The 13,985-nt window shown below is 36.6% G+C and overlaps 1 long non-coding RNA gene across 1 annotated transcript in view; it reads left to right on the top strand.

Moving 5' to 3' along the window:
* The window catches only part of LOC124798493, a 77,132-nt gene extending 63,938 nt beyond the window's left edge, over positions 1-13,194 (top strand). Inside the window, exon 4 of the long non-coding RNA XR_007016946.1 lies at positions 13,018-13,194. This is a non-coding gene — a long non-coding RNA (uncharacterized LOC124798493). The remainder of the gene's footprint in view (positions 1-13,017) is intronic.
* The last annotated feature ends 791 nt before the right edge of the window (positions 13,195-13,985 follow it).

The raw sequence follows: 13,985 nt of genomic DNA, 5'->3' as shown, positions 1-13,985 counted from the left end.
GAAACTTGCATTGTGTGATTTGTGATATCTGAGAAAAAGAAACATACCCAGTGACTGGCTATGTACCCTTAAGCACCCACTCCATAAGAAGAGATATTGTACCAAACCAAACAACTACCGAGGAATTTTATTATAACCAGTTTCTCACAAAGTATTTTTCCTGAAGTATAATTTAGTACAATAGAAAAATAAGCAAATCATCAAATAGGTGAATACCAAGGAGGCTTCAGAAAAGGAAGATCCTCTGTGGAAAAGATTTTTTGTCTGAAGAACATCCTCAGAGTAGGAGCAATAAAAGGTAGAAGTACTGCAGTTGTATTCATTGACTTCAAAAAAGCACGTGACTCAGTTGACCACAAGTCTTCATTGTTTTGGAAGAATTAGGAACAGATGGAAAAAGTAGGGCAATTATACGGCAAATGCTAATGGAAATCATCTCCAAAGTAAAGTGTCGTGGAGGAATTTCAGACCCCACTGAAATTAAAACAGGAGTTAGTCAAGCAGATGGACTTCACACATTTTGTGGAAAAGATATTCCGAACACAGAAAGAAGCCACAAAAAAAGGGGTAATACAAGGAATTTGTTTAGGCCGAAAGACACAGGATTTGATGGTGACAGGTCAAGCATTTTTCTGATGACTTGGCATTATTAGCCAATGCTCAAAGCTCAAAAGACTACACAAGATATCTGAAAAAATGGGACTGATGGTCTCTAAGAGAAAACAGACTACGTATATGAAATACAAATGTGACGGAGAAACTCATCTGAATGCAAGACCTAAAAGAAATAAAGAGAACAGATAAATTCAAGTATCTTGGAAAATGTATCCAACCAAATAGGCTTGATAAATGAGCAAACAAAGGATTTGCCAGGGAAATAGAACCAGCACACATATTAGTACAGAATAGATACAACCAAAGAACAATGACGTACAATGCAAAGATTAGGCTGTACTACACGGTTGTTAAAACAGAATCACTTTATAGTTAAGAATGCCTGATACTGAATAAGAAATAGAAAAGGACAGGGATGAAGTTGTGATCAGTCAGAAAGAGATCTAGGACAAATAAGAATTTTAAATTAAGTTTGACAAATTCAAGGGGGTTCCAGGAAAAGCCAAGTACTAGGGCCACGATCATCTGGACAGAGAATGGAAGGTGGAACCTCAGTGAAAGAATGAAGAGATTCTGGGAGCAGAAGAAAAGACTAACCAGCAAACTAATTGTTCCCCATTAGTTGAAAGTCAAAGCCATGGGAGAAGGGGGTGGGGAACTCAGATTATTGTGTGTAACACCAATATTGTGTATTTCAATTACTATGTTCAGGGTGTATAAGCTCCAGGTCAACTGGGAAATGGGGACCAAACCCGGGAATTTTTTTATCCGGGAAAAAACTGGGAAAAACCCTGGAATTTTCTAGAATTCTAGGAATTTTTCATTGTTTTAGTGTTCAATTAAATTTTTGTGATTTTTGACTGGTAAGAAGTGATAAATAGCAAAATGTGTCAAAGGCTTTAGGATGAAGACTACGGAATTTTTCATAACAGCAAACTGCTTCCAGTGAGCGTGATGTCACAACTGTTTGCATATTAGCAGTGCCTTTTCCCACTTCTGACTACTTGAAGTGTAGCAGCAGCAGCAGTAGTAAGAAGCAGTCATGCTACCCAGAACATATTCTCTGGCACACCCATTGACAGATTTGCGCTTGAAGAGAGCAGTCTGGGTTGTAATGGGAAGGGGGGATAGTGACCCAGGTTTACACTTAGTGATTTTGCTGATCCTCTTCATTTACAGTTCACAAATGAAACCAAAATGGGTTTCTGTGGCTGGGAGCTATCAAGTGAATTAAAATACATTCACATAATTACAGAAGGCTGTTATTAGTTACAGTTTTCCAATTTTATTTTATTTCCACATTTTGGCAGTCAAGCATTAATCGTCTTGCACAACAATGAAGTTATTTTTGTCACTTTGCAAAATAAATGTGCATTTTATTAATCTTTTCCACAGATGCAGTCAGTTGATAAGAAATGAAGTGTTTCATTCCACACTATTGGCTAGTTTCAAGTGTTACTGAATTTAAAGTGCACATTTTCATCTTCTAGCACGTATGGCATTATGCCATAGTAAAGAATCAAACATGAGACAATGCAGTACTGGTACTCTAAGAAACTTGCATCCGGAAAAGCAACTGAAAAGCTTAATATCAGGTTGGGGCCTACTTCACTGTGAATCTGGACATATGAATGTGTCCTTTAAGCTGAATTATGCATTTTAGTACAGTTTACAAAATTCCTATGCGCTTGGAGTATCCTCTGATGTCCTATTTCTTTTATGACACATGTAAGATCTCTTAGTGGTATATGTGTAAAACATATGGGCTTCCCACATCATCTTAGCCATCCACACGCATTCACGCCTGTTTTCTGGAGCACTCTGGCAGCTGCTGTAACAACCCAAGTCTAAAACGTCATGGGTAAATAATTTGAATGGTTCATCGAAAAGCATTATTTTCAAATAAAATTTTCTTACATGCAAAATAAACTATTTTACACGTCAGAACATGCAATGGATTTCTTAAATCACAGACTGTTTGACTCTCATTTAAAGCTTAAAACTTGCATGACCAGCCACATCAAAGAATAATTTCCAGCCCAGAAGACCAGACATTAATGTCACTGTTTAAAATTTTACTGACACATTTGTGTGAGCCACCTGAAAGTGTAAGACATGCAAAAAAGACAGCTTAACTTTTCTTGTAGCTTATTAATCCTTAAGTCCAGCATTATATGTGAGAGCTTAGCTTTTCTTGTAGCTACTCTGTGTACATTAATTTAAACCATTAATTTTTCCTATTTGTGAGTTCACACTACTTAACAGTGATGTTACTATTGGCTGACTACATCACATGTCCTATGCTCTGAATATCTGCTGTGTTTGGCTGACAAGATCATGTGACATGAGGTATGATTGGCTTACAATAGTGCATTGCAATCTCTGTTTCAATGCTTTGGAAACTAACATGCTGTGTTTGATGGAATTCGAATTTATACTTTCGTAATACGAAAATATGCAGTGAACATGTTGCTGCACATCAAAGATGTTTACAAAAAATGTTTTTTTTTCCGCTTGCGGAGTTTTGTTTTCTAAAGTGCTGGGAAGTTCTCACTGGTGTATAAAGCTTTTACCATTCAAAGGACTGATGTTTTTACAGCTTCGAGGGAAAGTACACCATCACTTATCACAGAAAAGTGTATTTTCACATGGGAAAAAGTACATTTTTAACAGGGAGATATAGGAAAAATCCAGGATTTTTTTTTTCCTTCTTCTTCCTTGCCAGCGTATACACTCCGTATGTTGATTTTCCTCCCAGTACCAAAAGAATATTCCATATGTGGTATCTAAATGCTTTATCTCTTGTGTATCTGTTGCTGTATTTATTACACAATGCACACCACGACCATTTGAAGTCTTCTTTCTTAAACTTATTGGGGTATATTTTGTGCTACATACATAAATAAATACATAAAGTTTACATGATAATCATTTGGGATGCTTTGCAACAATGTATTTAAACAGGCACCCGTAAACACTGATCCAAGTTGCATGAGTAATTTTACTTAATAATTATGAGGATACAGCTCCACTGCTTCAGATGTCTTGATAAATTAGGCCAGTAGCAAGAAAACTTAACATAGCTAAGAGCTCTACTCACAACTTGCAGCTTCCTCTCATCACTGTACTGGTGTTCTTTTTTTAATAAAATGTGGCTTGAAGAGTTTTAGAAGCTCAGGAAAGTATTTATCACCCATTCTTAAATAATTTTGGAAATTGATGAAGTCGGCCTGTTCTGTAATAAAGCTCAAGAGAATTTCTTCCTTCAAAGAAACCATTTCTGTGCACACAGCTTTCTCTCATCATTTCCTGGCTTTGTTGTTCTGAACCACCAAGAAAAATATGAGTTTTTGTATGATTTTTATATAAAGCTACATCCCAAGGACCACAAACTCTATGAACAATATCATAAACAATGAGCAGCCAGCAGTTGGAATGGGGCACCACTGTGATAACTGCATAACTGCATGTCATCGGTCAGGCAGTGTGGAGGCTGCCACGAAAGTGGTCAGTTGGTTGGTCAGCCGACAAGTTGGTGCATGTGCAGGGCCCTTCAATTTCTTTGTGCCATTGCAGTTGTACATGTTTATGACTAACATGACATGAGTGTAAGTAACATCATGGTAATGTTGCTCCCTTAATACCGGTAACAATGAGTACAACTGAGAAAGGGGGGTTGGGTTATAGCTGACAACCTCACATGAATGGCTAATGGTTGCTGTTAAATTGAAAAGAACAATGCAGTAGAGAATAAGTTTTGTTCAGAACATGCTCAAGCTTTTTCATGTGGTACTAATAAACCTAGGTCTTCAACTTTTGTTTTATGTTCAACTTGTGTATGACAAAATAAGCTGAACTATGGGCTGAAAAGAAATGGAAATGGCAAACCCAAAAGTGGAACTAATTGCAGACTATTATGAATTAAACTGTAGTACCAAAACTGATGGTGGACGCAAGTTACACACTTCACTATGCTATAAAAACTGTGCCATTATTTTCAAAAATTTTTTCCAAAAATTTTTCTTCTATGTAATGCAAGAAACTTCTCTTTCAAGAAACTTCTCTTTGATTTCCAATCTGGGGCATAAATTTGTATTTGGACAATTACTATATGAGAATTACATAACAGATCTGACTTGGGCACACACATTATTGCCACTGTACTTTCAATCTGTTTTTCATCACTGCAACAAAACTGTATGTGAAAGTTGGTGTGAATCCCCTTATTAAGTAAGTATTTGAGGTTACATGAAAGCATCAACTTAGTTTTTTGGACCTTTTTAATTAAAAACATAAAAAAATGACAGAACAAATTACTTCTAATGAAATTCGTCTGTCATCAGAGCAATTTGTCATTATGTTAGCTAAGTTAATCATGCATACACAAGCTGAGATAGACATGACTGAATCACAGAAAATTCTTTCCATTGTAGTATAGTTTGTTTATGATAGCCTGAGCAAGTTTCAGGAGGATGGCGTGGGGAGTGAAGGATACAAAAAAAAAAAAAAAAATGGCTCTTAGCACTATGGGACTTAACTTTAAGGTCATCAGTCCCCTAGAACTTAGAACTACTTAAACCTAACTAACCAAAGGACATAACACACATCCATGCCCAAGGCAGGATTCGAACCTGTGACCGTAGCAGTTGCGTGGTTCCAGACTGTAGTGCCTAGAACCACTCGGCCACCCCGGCCGGCGTGAAGGATACAAGTTCCGTCTATCAGAGCTCAACACAACAAAGACAGCATTGGAAATGTGGAGTGAACAATCTGCACTTTCCTCATGCAGTTCTGGTACTACATATTCTTACTGGTTTGGCACAACAGACACTTTCATAGTGGCTATGTTACACACAGGCATTTTAGTTTAAAATTATCATTGTAGAATGGCTCCATCTGATGCATAACTGGAGAGGCCTCATTCAGGACATTGTGAAGAAACTATGGATGTATTATTTGAACAATCCAACAAAACATCTCTTACTGAAGAATAAATGGCACTAGCTACAAACAAAATATCTGCCAAAAATAAGGAAATGTCTAATAAAATGGCTAATTTTGTCAAAAAAAGGACAAAATTGAAGGCAGTGTCAGTAACTCTTTCTCAAATGGGGCCATGTCCATGAGGATACCAGTAGCTATTATAGTCTCAAGAGGATTCTAAAATATTTTTGCTGAACAGTGGCCAAAACCAACGGGATTTTGAAGGAAGTGGCCAATTTATCCAAACCCAAAATAAGATACACACCGGGAAATTGAAAAACAAAAGACAAGAGAAAGGCAATCATTAGTGACTGACTTTGGAAAAAAAATCCTGATGCGAGAGGATCAGAAAATTGTTGAACTGATTAATATGAAATTTGACAGTTTGAATAACCAACACACCCAAAAGTGTTTAGAATGGCAGGAAACACATCAGAAGGAACTGAAAGAAAATCTAGATAAGGTATTTAAAAATTGTCTATTGGATTCAGGCAGCGATTCAATGAAGATGTACCTTAAAACTTTGAAGAAGTCAGTCTCCATTGAACAGGGAAAATTAAGGAACAGATGGATGGAATGCACGAAAGTGCCACAGAAAACCTAAAAGAGGTGTGCACTTAAGTCTTGTAGAGTCTGGAGGATATAGAATACACAGACCAATTGAAAATAAATATGGTGATTACAAATGGCTGTATATATTTAACACCCTGTGATAATCAATCAAAATTACAGAGAATGTAAGAGCAGTATTTTGATTACTGCCCCTGCTGTAACTACTGTGGAATAGGCATTTGCCACACCCCCACCCCCCTACCTCATTTCGAAGTCTGAGAGGAGTAAGGGGGAAAATGTGGTTGCTGTATCCCTGTCCCCCTCCCCAAAATTCATTTAGAGATGTGCACGATATAAAATATGGTGCAGTTCAGCAGATTTCGGGCTATCAGTATTAGAAGTAGTACATGTAACTGAAAATTTTGAGCTAGAAACGATCTTCTAGTAAACTGATTGCATCAAAATATAGTATGGTTAGAAAATAAAATCAATGAACTTCTAATCTGTTTAAATAACCTACAGCCAGCAAATCTTACATATGTAATGTATTTTTGAACATCTTTGGCTACTTATGTAGGAATCTGTGCTGTGACTGAGTCTGCTGCTTTTGAGTAATTTTGTGATACCTTCTCCTGACATTTTCTTTACTGGATGTGTGATTGTACAATTTTGGCCTTAGCCCATTTCCATAAATCTAAAACAGAAGCATTATACATTGGATGCAATGGTATCAGTTGTGAATTTAACATAAGGGATATCCTAAGGTATGCTAGCAGGAGTTTAACTTGCTGAATATGGATGTGTGTATAATGTAGCATCCTGTTACTACAGGTTAAGTAAGGAAAAAGGATGAGGTGCCACTTACATTCAGCATTGATACTCACAGATTTTTAGTGATCATCATTCTGTAGCTTGTGTGTAGGAGCAGATTTTCATGCAAAGCTAATAATAAGAGTCACAATACACAGGCCTTCATTGGTAATTTTAAATTATTTATGAGACAACTTCATGCATTATTGGGCTGTTTAACTTCCAAATGGTATGTTGTAAAACTAAGTAGAGATTTAAATTTTGTAGAGTTACCTACAGTAAAGCTGTACTTGAGTCACTTGCCATTTTATACTATATACTTCAACTTATGCAATTCGCAACAATAGTCGTGGTAATCAGTATCACTGCTGTTTATAGGCGCATGAAGTTTTTAAAGTCATCATGTAATCCCAAAAGTTAATTGTGTTTTAGGCTATGGTACCATGGTCAACTGATGGTGCTCAATATCAGGTTGCATCATATAAATAAAAAGCGTTTGGGGAAACTACAAAGGTGTTTAGGAATTAGTGCAGTATTTGACAAAATTGAGACTGGAAATATGTACACAGGAACATTAGTTTTAAAGGCTTAATTAAATCTGTGCCATAGTCATATACTAAGCTGAAAATTGTTTTCCTACGAAATTAACAGGTGGAAGCACAAAAATGCATCTAAACCCTTGTTTACAATGGAATGAGATGATCATGAAAAACTAAGAAAAGACTCAACTTAGCCCCATGACAGGGTTAAATCACATAACAAACTGTTATTAAAACTAAAGTCAACAGTATTTAAAAAAATCTTCTCCAGCAAGAAAGTGAGAACTACTTAATTCAAAGCAGAAAAACATGAAACAGTAAAAATGAATCAGAAAAAGGAAGGAATTTCTTTAAAAAAATCAAATGGCTCTGAGAACTATCGGACTTAACTTCAGTGGTCATCAGTCCCCTAGAACTTAGAACTAGTTAAACCTAACTAACCTAAAGACATCACACACATCCATGCCCAAGGCAGGATTCGAACCTGCGACCGTAGCGGTCACGCGGTTCCAGACTGAAGCGCCTAGAACCGCACGGCCACACCGGCCGGCGGAATTTCTTTAAATTTCAAATTTTTTAATGGTAGATGATGAACTAATCAAAGTTTTTAGAGTATATAGCTTACAGTTTCTAAGAAAAGCATCCCAAAGCAAGTTTGATAAATGTTCAAGTTGATATGATGAAATCAGCAGAAAAATAATTGTATGTTGATCAGCTGTGCTTTGAAATGTATTGAGTTCTTTATGTTATGAATTTTTAAACAGTGGACTTTTATCAAACCATTTCACAAAAAAGAGAGAAAATTTTAGTAGAAAATTAATAGCCCATTTCATTACTGCAGCCTTTTCAGTAGTTAAAGGGGCAACAGTCTGGATGATTGACTGATCTGGCCTTGTAACACTAACCAAAGTGGCTTTGCTGTGCTGGTACTGCGAATGGCTGAAAGCAAGGTGAAACTACAGCCGTAATTTTTCCCCAGGGCATGCAGCTTTACTGTATGGTTAAATGATGATGGCGTCCTCTTGGGTAAAATATTTCGGAGGTAAAATAGTCCCCCATTCGGATCTCCGGGCAGGGACGTCGTTATCAGGCTAAAGAAAACTGGCGTTCTACGGATCGGAGCGTGGAATGTCAGATCCCTTAATCGGGCAGGTAGGTTAGAAAATTTAAAAAGGGAAATGGATAGGTTAAAGTTAGATATAGTGGGAATTAGTGAAGTTTGGTGGCAGGAGGAACAAGACTTTTGGTCAGGTGAAAACAGGGTTATAAATACAAAATCAAATAGGGGTAATGCAGGCGTAGGTTTAATAATGAATAAAAAAATAGGAGTGCAGGTAAGCTACTACAAACAGCATAGTGAACATATTATTGTGGCCAAGATAGACACGAGGCCCATACCTACTACATTAGTAAAAGTTTATATGCCAACTAGCTCTGCAGATGATGAAAAAATTGAAGAAATGTATGATGAGATAAAAGAAATTATTCAGGTAGTGAAGGGAGGCGAAAATCTAATAGTCATGGGTGACTGGAATTCGAGAGTAGGAAAAGAGAGAGAAGGAAACATAATAGGTGAATATAGATTGGAGCTAAGAAATGAAAGAGGAAGCCGCCTGGTAGAATTTTGCACAGAGCATAACTTAATGATAGCTAACACTTGGTTCAAGAATCATAAAAGAAGGTTGTATACATGGAAGAATCCTGGAGATACTAAAAGGTATCACATAGATTACATAATGGTAAGACAGAGATTTAGGAACCACATTTTAAACTGTAAGACATTTCCAGAGGCAGATGTGGACTCTGACCACAATTTATTGGTTATGAACTGTAGATTAAGATTGAAGAAATTGCAAAAAGGTGGGAATTTAAGGAGATGGGACCTGGATAAACTGAAAGAACCACAGGTTGTACAGAGTTTCAGGGAGAGCATAAGGGAACAATTGACAGGAATGGGGGAAAGAAATACAGTAGAAGAAGAATGGGTAGCTCTGAGGGATGAAGTAGTGAAGGCATCAGAGGATCAAGTAGGTAAAAAGACGAGGGCTAGTAGAAATCCTTGGGTAACAGAAGAAGTATTGAATTTAATTGATGAAAGGAGAAAATATAAAAATGCAGTAAATGAAGCAGGCAAAAAGGAATACAAACGTCTCAAAAATCATATCAACAGGAAGTGTAAAATGGCGAAGCAGGCATGGCTAGAGGACAAATGTAAGGATGTAGAGGCTTATCTCACTAGGGGTAACATAGATACTACCTACAGGAAAAATAAAGAGACCTTTGGAGAAAAGACAGCCACTTGTATGAATATCAAGAGCTCAGATGGAAACCCAGTTCTAAGCAAAGAAGGGAAAGCAGAAAGGTGGAAGGAGTATATAGAGGGTCTATACAAGGGCGAAGTACTTGAGGACAATACTATGGAAATGGAAGAGGATGTAGATGAAGATGAAATGGGAGACACAATACTGCATGAAGAGTTTGACAGAGCACTGAAAGACCGGAGTCGAAACAAGGCCCCGGGAGTAGACAACATTCCATTAGAACTACTGACGGCCTTGGGAGAGCCAGTTCTGACAAAACTCTACCATCTGGTGAGCAAGATGTACGAGACAGGCGAAATACCCTCAGACTTCAAGAAGAATATAATAATTCCAATCCCAAAGAAAGCAGGTATTGACAGATGTGAAAATTTCCGAACTATCAGTTTAGTAAGTCACAGCTGCAAAATACTAACGCGAATTCTTTACAGACGAATGGAAAAACTGGTAGAAGCTGACCTCGGGGAAGATCAGTTTGGATTCCGTAGAAATGTTGGAACACGTGGGGCAATACTGACCTTACGACTTATCTTAGAAGAAAGGTTCAGGAAAGGCAAACCTACGTTTCTAGCATTTGTACACGTAGGGAAAGCTTTTGACAATGTTGACTGAAACTCTCTCTTTCAAATTTTAAAGGTGGCACAGGTAAAATACAGGGAGAGAAAGGCTATTTACAATTTGTACAGAAACCAGATGGCAGTTATAAGAGTCGAGGGACATGAAAGGGAAGCAGTGGTGGGGAAGGGAGTCAGACAGGGTTGTAGCCTGTCCCCGATGTTATTCAATCTGTATATTGAGCAAGCAATAAAGGAAACAAAAGAAAAGTTCGGAGTAGGCATTAAAATCCAGGGAGAAGAAATAAAAACTTAGAGGTTCGTCGATGACATTGTAATTCTGTCAGAGACAGCAAAGGACTTGGAAGAGGAGTTGAACGCAATGGACAGTGTCTTGAAAGGAGGATGTAAGATGAACATCAACAAAAGCAAAACGAGGATAATGGAATGTAGTCAAATTAAGTCAGATGATGCTGAGGGAATTAGATTAGGAAATGAGACACTTAAAGTAGTAAAGGAGTTTTGCTATTTGGGGAGCAAAATAACTGATGATGGTCGAAGTAGAGAGGATATAAAATGTAGACTGGCAATGGCAAGGAAAGTGTTTCTGAAGAAGAGAAATTTGTTAACATCGAGTATAGATTTAAGTGTCAGGAAGTCGTTTCTGAAAGTATTTGTATGGAGTGTAGCCATGTATGGAAGTGAAACATGGACGATAAATAGTTTGGACAAGAAGAGAATAGAAGCTTTCTAAATGTGGTGCTACAGAAGAATGTTGAAGATTAGGTGGGTAGATGACGTAACTAATGAGGAGGTATTGAATAGGATTGGGGAGAAGAGAAATTTGTGGCACAACTTGACTAGAAGAAGGGATCGGTTGGTGGGACATGTTCTGGGGCATCAAGGGATCACAAATTTAGCATTGGAGGGCAGTGTGGAGAGTAAAAATTGTAGAGCGAGACCAGGAGATGACTACACTAAGCAGATTCAGAAGGATGTAGGTTGCAGTAGGTACTGGGAGATGAAGGAGTTTGCACAGGATAGAGTAGCATGGAGAGCTGCATCAAACCAGTCTCAGGACTGAAGACCACAACAACAACAACAACAACATAGGAAAAATACTCAGTGGCAAAGAATTTGGATCTCAAAAAAGAATGTCAACTGTAAGGCTTCTTTCACCTTGACAGATGATATAATCAAATTAATTAATCAGAAATTATTACAATTGGGAATATTTTGTGACTTAGATAATGTTTTTCATTATGTGACTTGTGATATCTTCATGAAAAACTTTAAATTTTATGGAATAGTAAAAAAAGTAACTTCATAATATTTATCTTAAAAAGGAAACTGTGCTGATGACATAACAATAGGCACTCAGGAATTGAAGTAATCAGGTGTATTGCAAGGTACAGTTTTGGGCTTTCTGTTCTTTCTGACTTACAGAAATCATCCCTCACTTGGAGTTTCTGAAGACGGAAATTTCTCCTTTTTGCCAGTTTATGAATACCACAATAGAAAATAGTATCAATCAATTTACTGAAATGTCAGATATTTAAGTATTTGAAACATACAGTGGGTCCATGGCAGACGGTTCAGCATTGAATTTTGGTAAGTAACAGAATCATTTTCTGAGAACTTCACTTGCAAGGATAATATGTTCAGAATACAGAAGTGTTTTATAAGAATTATGTCTGGTGATACACTCTTCTTAAAATAACTTTGTTGAGTGACTTTTCAGCGAGTTGAGTGATAGGACAGCTGTCAGTCAATCATAGTTCTTTCTTGAGCATCATATGATTGTTGTGTTGCCTGTTTTGTACGTACATACTGAACCTTGTCTAGTGTGTCTGGCTTTGCATTGTCAATGTAGTCTCTGCTACTTTAATCTGTCAAGCACATTGTAATTTTAATCAGAGTATAAGTCTAGAAAAACTGGAAGGGGCCAATTTAAAAAATTTGGTACTTTGACAACTAATTCACTATATATATTCATTCATTAATATTTCGCTTTTCTCAAAATGTATCATATTATGGACACACACACACACACACTGAGGGGGTTAACATTAATACAGAAAGGAGTGAGATACATGTATAATGGAACAGTGTTATTGTCCATAAGGGTAGTATGTTGTTGAGAGCTAATTCACCCACTTAGTACATTTTGTAAAGTTTTTATTTAAATAATAAATACAGAATTGAATTATTGTTCTTGAGATTAAAAGATAAAACAAATCACTTATGTACAGTCTGAGCTCATCCTTAACTTAATATTTGTATTATTAAAGAAAGTATCAAAATATGCATAAGAAAATAGAAGCATTACACTTGTAGGAGTCCCAGATTTTGCTCTTGTTGTTTCTGTTTGGGGAACACTTGTCCTTCAAAATGAGATGTGATCTAGGCACAGCCTGCAGACAGCATTGTGATGGAGGTAACAGATGGCCTTGTTGCATTCCACTGCACTGTAGGCAAACTGAGTGGGAATATTTCTGCATTAAAAAGTTGTCTCTGGTAATTATTATCCATCATTGCAAGAATTACCAGGCCCAATTATGGGTTTGCAGCAATTGCACAACTTTGTTTAAAGTATGTCAAACATGAGTAGCCTTATAATCTCCTTTTCATGTTTTTTTTAACCAGAGAAATGAAGAATTTTCAGAAGCATTTTTTGGCACCACATCATCATCTCCACTGCAGTTTGCAAGATGAGCTACACACTTTTTAATTGTCCTTAATGTAAAGAAGAGCCAGATTTATTACATCTTGTTCAGTGATCAAGTGTGTTTTGTTCAATAAATTATCACTTTACGTATTGAGCGTCACTGTTTGATTACAATATCCCCTTCATCTATTTTAAATCTTTATTTCAAATGGAACAATGATGACTGTAACATCAGCCGTAGTAGCTGCAGTGTTTTCTTAAATTTAATGAGTCATAACATTATGCTTTATTGATGGGTCTCTTTGCTACATCATTTACATAAAATTCAACTGCATAAAGTCATTTTCTTACAGTTTCAAGAGCATAATTTCATAATGCGAATGACAAGTATTAGTTTCAACTGAATGGTGAAAAATCTTACAGTACTGAAAGAAATTGATGAATATCTTGTCAGTTTAATTCTGATTCTTAAAAGCAAGTTTTCCTTTGCAAAATTGTAACTTCAACAACTGTTCCAAGATGAATTAACAGACTTAACTCTCAAAATTCATTACCAGTTGTGACCATATATACAGTAAACAGAAGAATTAAATTTCAGGAAGAATTTCTGAAGGTGAGTTTAGTCTCAGTTCCTGTTCCACCAGTAGATGCAGTCATTATGATTTACGGGAAAGCAAAATCGAGGTGAACAGTGTCTGCTAAATGCTTCAGATGAAGTTTGATAGCCAAATTAAATTTCAGTTAGGTAAAAACACAGTCATGATTAGTTACAGAGTGCTTTGTAATGAAGTGTAATGTTCAAAGTGCAAATACTGTTGTTGTTGTTTGGTTTCATTATTAACTTTTAGCTGCTACATCAGACAGATGAAATAGTAACCAATATAAAACAGAATGAATATAATTAAAGTCTGAAGTAATTTTAAACTTACACTACTTCAACTTTTAC

This window comes from Schistocerca piceifrons, chromosome 5 (genome assembly GCF_021461385.2).
Source record: "Schistocerca piceifrons isolate TAMUIC-IGC-003096 chromosome 5, iqSchPice1.1, whole genome shotgun sequence".
Taxonomy (NCBI): domain Eukaryota; kingdom Metazoa; phylum Arthropoda; class Insecta; order Orthoptera; family Acrididae; genus Schistocerca; species Schistocerca piceifrons.
This window is presented reverse-complemented; position numbering and strand designations above follow the sequence as displayed.